Here is an 8431-nt window from a genome sequence, read left to right on the forward strand (position 1 = left end):
ATAAAATGAACTTGGTTGAAGCAGAAGCTTAGCAATACATATTTAGATAAATATGTAAGCGAGTTAAACTCAGCTCGAAATCTCAAATGTGCATAATCGGAAACCATATAGTAATAAGACTTATGTCTCAGTACAGGAGATAGAGTAGAAATAGACTTTCCGAGTGATAGATGAGTTTTAGTCTCCACATACCTTTTGTTGATGAAGTTCCAAAAGCTCGCCTTAGTAGTTGTTCGTCTTCATTTGATGAACATCGTGAAGTCTAATGCTCAACTAAATAATCTATCCTAGTCCGAGACATCACTATAAGTAAACTAGAAATCAAGACTTATAGCTTTGATCACTAACATTGATAAACAAGCTTGAGATAGCAACGCTTGCGAGTTCGACCGAGCAGTGCTCTAACAATCTCCCCCTTCGTCAATTTAGTGACAAAACTATCAATACATATGGATTACAAAATAAATAAACTTTCTAGCTTCTCATCCAAATGCTTGATCTCCTTGGTTCCTCAATATTACTCGAAATCTTCGTCACTTCCAAGTATTTTAACGGTTCAAAATGTGTTCTATTCCGCATCATCGTTGTTGAAGATCCGTAGCAATAAAAATGATAAAACAGTTGCTCTCAATCATTGTTATATAGTGTCATAGTATTATTACACATCATCAAAGTTCAATTGTATCACAACTTTGACAACAATACTATGGTGATATATATCACTCCCCCTTAGTCAATACTTCATCTCAAATGAAAACCACTCCTCCTTACATAATGATCCGTAAACCATATGTATTTGTAGTGTGAACTACACATTAATTCTCCCCCTTTTTGTCAATATAAATTGGCAAAGATACGAAAACTAGTGGGATCCTCATGAAGTTTCCATAGAGATACTTCATGACCAAAAGAGAACAATATATCAACTTGTTTAGATGCAATCATATAGCCGAAACTACATGCATTCATCAAGGAGTTTATAAAGATACAAGATAACCCTTAAAATATTCCACAGCCGTACTCCCCACAAAGCTTTGGCAATTAAGCGCAAGTTCAATTAATAACTCTCCCCCATAATATATCATTTCCGAAAGAAAAACAAGAGCGACCTTCCTTTTACAAGAAAAGAAGGATTTTTTTGGACATTAACAAATCACATGAAACATGAATTTGTATCCAAAAATCACAATTGAATTAACCACAAGAAAAATGATCAATTCAATTGGTCATGCTCAATATAAGAGAACTTACGGAGAAACACGGTACATACACAAAGATGTGGATTAGGGAAAGAGCAATACTGCAGAATAATCAAAGATTCATTCTATTTTCCATCACTATTTGCACAATGACATATGATAGACTTAATATTTGTAAACAAAAGTTCATTCTTTCTTCAATCAATATTTGGATAATGACATAAAAGGCTTAACTTTTGTAGTCAAAAGTTCATTCTATCTTTTATCAATACTTTCATACCGACATATAATTGAGTTAACTTTTGAACAAATATGGGACAGTTAAGGTTTACGGACGTAAACAACATATCCCATAATAATTTTCGTTATATAAAACCATAGAGATTAATACTGCATAAATCATCTATCAAATAAGTTAGAATTTAAATAAATAAATCTAAAAACATTGCAAGATGAAAACTTTGGCAATAGCTATGTGTACTCACAATAATGGCTATTCCAAACCCTAGTTATCCTTCTTAAAACACAAGAATAAATTCTCATAAGAAGTTTCCTAGATATTGACCTCTGAAAATTTCTTTATTGTCCCCGAACTCCTTGTTGTCAACAGTCATGGAACATAGAGTTCATGAAGAAAGGAGTCAATTCCAACAAACCTTTTGAACTGTTGCCGAGTCAGGGCTTTCTGAATTTCAAAAGTTTTCATGGAAATAGCCTTTATTTCTTGAATGTCCTTCCTTGTTTCCTTCAACTCTTCAAGAACACCAGAAAACTTCTGAAAATTTGAAGGAACAACTCCTGGCTTCCTCACATTCATTCTTTTTCTTTTCAAAGTTGGAGGTAAAGGAGATTTGTCTTTTTCCTTCATGATTGATGGCTTAACAATCATATTAACATCTTTTCCATCAGACAAGCAGTCTTATGATAAAAAAAGAGTTTCAAGTGAAGGAAAAGGGGATGTAGGGTTACGGAACTTTTAAACACACAAGTTCACGCACGCACAATTCTCAATCCCTAAAAAGGATAGAATTGTCGAGAATAACCCTCTTTTACTGATTAAACAAGGAAGTCCCTTCCAATATCAATTAGATATGAAAAAAAGGCACAAATTCCAGACTTGCAAAGGTCAGCAAAGAAAAAAAATCAAAACAATCTAAAATAATTTTATTTTCCTAAAGTCTGAGGTGCGTATAATCTTGTCTCTTTTAATCATGCACATGAGAAAAGATGCACTAACCAACACAATTAATTTATGCCGGGGTGAACAATAATCTGTCTACCATAACTTTTTCGAAAGGAATTCATAGAGTCTTGTTTCTCAGAGTGTTTAGACCATAAATATCTCTCTAATGATCTAGTCTTTTTTTTTGGAAACTAACTTCTTTGAAGAAGAGATGCATTTACATACCTCTGATGATTTTTGAACAAGTTTGAGCTTGTTTGCTAATCGATTCACTCTTCGTTGAAGTTTTTTGACATATCTCATTTTGTGTTTGTTCTTGAAACACTTTGAAAGTTCATGACCTTTGAGAGAACAATAAGAGCATGTCAACATGGAGGATGATTCATACGCCCGAGATGTGTAAGCAACTAGACACATAGTAGAACCTGAAAAATCATTAAAAGAGTTTCCAGTAGAAACAAATAGATCCATTTTTTTTCCAGACCGGTTGAGATTTCTTCTGAAAGAATATCAAGATTGATGTATGTATTGCTACAATTATCAAAATCAATATTTTCACAAAGAAGTGAAACACTTGACTTTTCGTTTCCATTAAAATCATAGTTGTCAAACATTTCATCAAGAGTTGCATCTAGACCTTTGTTCCCAGTGTGTTTTTTACGATTTGGACACTCATTTGCAAAATGAACAAAACCTTTACACTTAAAGCACTGTGGCATATCCTCTTCAGCAATTTCATCAATATCCCCATTTTTAGGAGGAACACGATTATGAGGTTTAACTGATGACCTAAGTTTATCTCTGGAGAACCGTTTACTTCTCTTCAAAAGAAGATCTCTAAATTGTCTTGTGATCAAGGAGACTGGCTTGTCAAGATCTTCATCTGATGAATCAGCCTCAGTAAGATCATTTTAGAGATTCAAACACTTTTACTTTAATCAAGTAATTTAGTGTTCTTTTGTACTTCGAAGGCAACATCCTTTCCGGATTTGGATGTATGCTCATGATCAAAGATCTCATTGCAAGGTTATTACCTTCAACGATGTCATGCTTCTTAGAATCGTATGTAGATGGCAGTGATCTGAGAATTTTCATCATGATGTCCTTTTCAGGAATAGTCTTACCCAACGCAAAAGATGCATTAAAAATTTCATACATTTTATGATTAAACTCATCAAATCTTCATCTGCCATACGAAGGTTTTCCCAATCAGAATTTAGGTTTTGTAACCTAGCTTCCTTTTCACAGGTATTCCCTTCAAATACAGTTTCTAAGATATCCCACGCATCTTTAGACCGAGTGAACGTATTCACATGGGCTAAAGATCTGGGGTAATGGCATGGATGATAGCATTTAACCCGTCAGAATTTTGCTTTGCGGCGAGAATCTCGGCAGGTTCATATGCACCAATATCCTTTGGAACAGTTGCATCGCCTTATGCAACAACCGGGGGATTATAGCCATTAACAACATAAACCCATGAATGAAAATCACGTGCTTACAGAAAGGCACTCATAGCAATTTTCCACCATAAGTAATTTGAGCCATCGAAGACTGGTGGTACGTTTATGGAGATAACACTTCTGTCCGTATTCAGATCGCTACAAACACATACTTATGAGGTCTTAAATGTGTTTTCCTGCTCTGATACCAATTGAAAAAGCAGGGTACAACAACCACACCCAATATTTTGTTTGGAAATCTGAATAAACAAACTCTGATATACTTTCAAGTGAATCAACTAGATAGTCAGACTCAATCTAGAGAAAAATATATCAAAGAGTTTTATATCTCTATTTCTCAATTCAATCTGCAATCAGCAAATAGGAATTTGCAAGCCCGACGAATATAAGAGAAGTAACTTGAACGGTACCAAAAACCAATTTTAAAGGATCAATCAATTTCAATCAACAACCAAAGGTTGGGTTTCCCAATTGATCGGTTCAATGCACAACCTGTGATATTTCAATTATATAATAAAACATAATGCGGAAAAGAAATAACACATACACCAGAATTTTGTTAACGAGGAAAACCACAAATGCATAAAAACCCCGGGACCTAGTCCAGCTTCGAATACTATACTGTATAAGCCACTACTGACACTAGCCTACTGATAAACATATTTTTTTGTCTGATATAATCTCAATTGTATATATTGTTAGTGCTCGATTTTGTATTTATTATGGCTTTTTGTGTCTTTGTAGGTGTTTTTGGAGAAATAAACATGCGTAGAAAAATTGGCTCGAAAAGTGGTATTTGCGCTCGTGGGAGAAAATTACTATGCAGACTCTCAGTTTGGATAAGGGGCACTCAGTTGATAAGGGGCACCTCACTGCTACTTGCACCCCATACCTGCTATTTACACCCCATGGATAATGGCACCCTATTCTGGTTAGGGGGCTTCCCATCTTCGTCACAGTTTTGGAGGGAAAACACGTCTTCCACCTGCGAACTTCTGCATAACTTCCTGGGACGATTTTGACGACATTTTATCAGGTTTTATTTGTTGATATGGGTTGGTTGGGCCTGGTCTGGTCAAACAGGGATGGTATAGGATTTAGATACGCAGAAAAACAAGTTTCCATGCATATCTAGGCGAATCAGGCCATCAAGGAAAGTGAAAGTATATCGGGTTTATTTTGTTGGCTTGGTAAATTACGTGAAACTTGGGAGAGTGTATTAACGGCTGGGATTATATTCTGCTATTTGGGAAGAGTTTGGATGAGAAAGGAAGTTGCGTGAAAGAAAAAAGGGGAGAAGAAAAAGTCTCGGATATGGTTCTATCTTCGGAGTTTACGTGTAAAAAGGGAGAGAATATCCTGTTGTGGGATTTAATACCAGGTTTAGAAGTGTTTGGACCAACTAGACTCTTTTAGAGACGTACCAAAAGAAAAAGAAAAAGAAAAAAAATACCGAGGATTTTGCTGTAAGGAAAGGAAGAAAAAGGCGAAGATTTGGAGTTATTATCGACTTTTGGGCTATAAAAGGAGTTAGGATATCTCATAGAAGACTTACGTACACTTTGGGGAAGTTTAGAACATAACAGAGCACAAAAACACCAAGTTGCAGAGATACATGCGAGAGGAAGAAGAAGAACACAGAACAGCAGTAAAAGACAGTCGCAGAATCCGTGGCCTTTCCTTTCAAAATTCAATCACTTTGTCACAATTTCTGTAACAATTATTCAGAGTTCGCAACAGTTCTGTGTTAGGGTACTTTGTAACAGTGGTTCGTAACAATTATATCCATTACAAACACGTGTTTTATACCTTCTCTTCTTTTTAATCAACTTTTGAGCAACAAACATGTATTTTGAGCAAGTGGTTAATATGAGGAGCTAAACCCCATTCTGAGGCGATAGAGGAAGCTATTTTTCCAACAAAAAGTGGTATATTCTTATTTATTTATTTATCGCAATTATTTTTATGATTGTTTTGCCTTGAGTGAAAATTGTTTGAATGATTCTTGTTAAGCAATTGTTATTTTTTTGATAGAGCATGCTTGGACCTAGGTTTTTGATGTTCTATGCTTCGGATTTACACTTGTTATTTTGAGAATCTACTTGTTGCAATATTTAGAATCAAATTGAACGAAAAATTGCATGAATATAAATATTGGATTAAATCACTTTGAACTTGGAAAATAGTGGAATCTTAGCCTCAGTGTTCTTTTAATATTGATATCAACTTTGATTGAGTTTGATAATTTTAGTGAGTTTTCTATTTAGTTTAGAATTTAAGTCTAAAGTATCCTTCACAAGTCTGAGAATCGAACCTTTTACCACTATCTACAAATCACATCAATTTTTGGCGCGCCGACGCGGACTTGTTTTTAGGGTTTTAGATTTATTTTTTTTTATTATTTTTGTTCTTTTTTATGTTTTTGGGTATTTATCTTGTGTCTACAGGTTCTGGATCATAAAGAAAATTGAGCCAAAGAGTTTGGTGATTTCATAAAGACTTGGAGCTAAAGATTAAAGCAAAAAGAACAGAAAAGAAGACAATTTTATTTTAGACAATTTTAGTTTAGGGTTTGTTTATTTTCTTTTAGAAAAAAAAACTGTATTAGGGTTTATTATTTTTGTAATTTTTCTTTTCTTTTTGGACTTTTGGACTTTGGGACATTATTTTTTATTACCCTACGGAAGGGTACTTTAAATATAAACTGTTTGCAGAGAAGGAGGACAATTACGATATTGTCTCTGCACCTTGGGTTCGTACACTTGACATCGGAGTCAGTGGCCCGAGTCGACTACAACCGATTCATCCCCCGTCTGGAACGGGAGGTAAGATTCTAAACACTCGCGAATCCCCTGTCAGCGAGTTACTGGACTCCTTCGTATGCATATATGTTGAGGACTGAATACGGACATTTATTTTTCTAGTAAAGGGCAAGGCCTGGCCATACAAGATAAGGGTTCGGATTTCATCACCGTTCTCTTCTTGCCCGCTTTAGGAACACGTAACCTACGCGAACCTAAGCCTAAAATTTTGACTAGAACGAGACCGATAGGGTAACGAGCTTAACAGGAAAGTCATTCGAAAAATATTGGTTACTCTTTTAAGCATACTTCGAAGTTCTTGACGGTTTCTGTAAGTTGAATGCGTGACTGCCGCCTTGTAATACCGGTGAGGCCTTGGGTATCAAAGCTCCACCGAGCTTCCCTCGCCTCTATTCAACTTACGTTAACTCGGATTGATTCCAGAGGGGTTTGCTTAAATTGTAACGAATTCCCGTTCGAAGGATTAGAAGCTGGTCTAGAAACAATCTAAGTGGAGCCATCATGCTTTTTGTTTGCTAGAAATCAATAGGTTTGATTTGGTTGAGTCGGCCTTGATCTGTGTTTGCTTACCCTTCCAATTTAGAAAATTCTATTGTATGCCTGAACGTAAAAGAGACGCACTAGGTAGATTTGTTAAAGAGAAACCTAGTAGTTCGAAGCGTCTCGATTACCTTAATCTAGAGAGTCCGACTTTTGAAGAGTCTGTTTTTGAACGTCCTTTGACTGAGGAGAGAATCCTGTTGCTCCGATAGCGCCAGAAATGGCAACTTTGAAAGCTTTGTTGAATCCAACTAGGACTACTCGTCCCTCATGTATCAGGTTAGCTGAGACGGAAGCAACTTATGAACTTAAACCTGGGACCTTACAGCTGCTCCCAATCTTTTTAGGGAAAGAAAATGAAAACCCCTATTTCCATGTTAGGGACTTTGAGGAAATTTGTAGTACCCTCAGGATTAGAAACCTAGATGATGATGCTTTGAAACTTAGGTTATTCCCCTTTTCCCTGAAAGATAAAGCTAAATCGTGGCTATATAGTTTGGCTTCCGGGTCAATCGAAACGTATGAACAACTTACATCTGCCTTTTTGAACAAGTTTTTCCCTAGGCACAAAACATCGTCTATTAGGACGCAAATCTGCACGTTTTCTCAACAGGAGGGAGAAACTTTGTATAGGTATTTGGAAAGGTTCAATGATTTATTAGCCCAATGTCCTCATCATGGTTTAGAGAAGGTTAGGTTAGTTCAGATCCTTTATGAGGGTTTAGATTATCCCACACAACCACAGTAGAATCTATGTGTACTGGTGGATTTGAGAACCAAACAGTTGATGACGCGATGACATATTTGCATGAAGTCGCCGAAAAGACCCAACAATGGGAAAAGTAGGGGACCCCAGAAAACAATTCTTCTAGCAGAGGAAACGTTAATAGGGTAGAAGGAGGCTATGAATCAGATGCCAAAATTGCTGCTATAGCGAAAAGGTTAGAAGCTTTAGAAGTGGGTAACACTAGTGGTAGATTGGAGCCTTTTGGGAAGGCCAGAATAATGAAGAGCAAGCCAATGCTCTATATAATAACACTAGGTTTGATAATCGTCAGAAGTTTGACCCATATTCAGAAACCTATAATCCTGGTTGGAGGAACCATCCGAACTTTTCATGGTCTAAGGGCCAGAGTCAGGGTCAGTCTAATAATTCTAATGCTCCCCCAGGTTTTGGCTACACTAGGAATACATCAGGCCCAGAAAATAAAACGACTAGCTTAG

The 8431-nt window shown here is 36.2% G+C and overlaps 1 pseudogene; it reads right to left on the reverse strand.

The window, feature by feature from the left end:
- Positions 1-7791: 7791 nt before the first annotated feature.
- LOC113325471 lies at positions 7792-7891 on the reverse strand (annotated as a pseudogene).
- Positions 7892-8431: the final 540 nt, after the last annotated feature.

Source organism: Papaver somniferum, chromosome 11 (assembly GCF_003573695.1).
Source record: "Papaver somniferum cultivar HN1 chromosome 11, ASM357369v1, whole genome shotgun sequence".
NCBI classification, from domain to species: domain Eukaryota; kingdom Viridiplantae; phylum Streptophyta; class Magnoliopsida; order Ranunculales; family Papaveraceae; genus Papaver; species Papaver somniferum.